This window comes from Phalaenopsis equestris, unplaced genomic scaffold (genome assembly GCF_001263595.1).
Source record: "Phalaenopsis equestris unplaced genomic scaffold, ASM126359v1 Scaffold000036, whole genome shotgun sequence".
NCBI classification, from domain to species: domain Eukaryota; kingdom Viridiplantae; phylum Streptophyta; class Magnoliopsida; order Asparagales; family Orchidaceae; genus Phalaenopsis; species Phalaenopsis equestris.
Genome location: NW_018164478.1, coordinates 4,361,078 through 4,362,273, shown reverse-complemented (window position 1 = coordinate 4,362,273; position 1,196 = coordinate 4,361,078).

The window sequence follows — 1,196 nt, the reverse complement described above, 5'->3', positions numbered from 1 at the left end:
TACTCTTTTAAAAACAAATATTACCCGACGATCATATTTTGTTGGTTATTATAAACCCGCAATTGGACGGTTTGTTAACAGACGAGTTTTTTTAAAAATTGATGGGAATTTCCATCGGTAATAATGTTAATTACATGCAGCATAAAAGCCATTTATAAGTCGTCAGAACTAATCTTTTATATCGCCAAAATCATATCCCTCCCCTCTTTAAACGACTCCACTGCTCCAGCGATCAGTCGATGCTTTTCTTCTCTCCCGTCGACGCTCCGCCTCTCACAACTCTCAGCTCACAGGAACGGTTAGGTAATGTAAAGAAATAAAGTTTAGGTGTTAGATTTGTAAATACTTAAGTATCGAATGGAATGTATGCAAATTTCTCTTTTTCTTTTCATTTATTTGGTTGAATGCGATTTTTATGGTTTAGTGTTTAAAAATTGGAAGATTGACCAAATATTTTCCTATTTCAGTTGGATTACATTTTAGAGATTTGCTTTAAGCTCATATCTTTTTATTTTAGGGCAAGTGTGTTAACGCATTTAGAGCAAGATTTAAGCTAAATTTTATCAGAGGCACGGATTTGGTAAATCTGGATTTCATAAACTTTGATCGCAAATATTGTAAATCCTAAATCCCATAAATCGGTGGATTTACGGGTTTTACGGGATTTACAGCGAGTGACTTGGATCGCAGAGGATTATGCAACACTTCTCCATTAGTTTTAATAGATTCACGAGATTTAGAGGACTTCGTTGTCAGATAAATTTGTTACCAAACAACCCCTTAGTATGGATGCTCTTAATGGACATTTACTGGAAGATGTTATCTTGGTGTATGCTTTTCACCGGCGATATCCTTTTTGTGGGTATAACTTGAGAAAGATTTTAGGAAAAAATTTATTTTTAAAGATCAACATTGGAGTCTAAATGAGTTTGTTTTAGCAGATTTAGAAGTGTTTGCATGAAAAGTAATTTTAGTAATAGTAGCTCTAGTGGCAAAATTGTAACTATGGGTGATCAAATCAGTAAAAGGTGTGAAAGTTTTAGATATATCGGGTATCTTGTTTAGAGTGATGGTGATATAGATGGGGATGTTATTAGTAGAATTGAAGTTGGTTGGTTGAAATGGAGGAATGCATTCAACCTATTGTGTGATAGAAAATGTTGCTTAAACTTAAAAGAAAAATTTTATAAGATGGT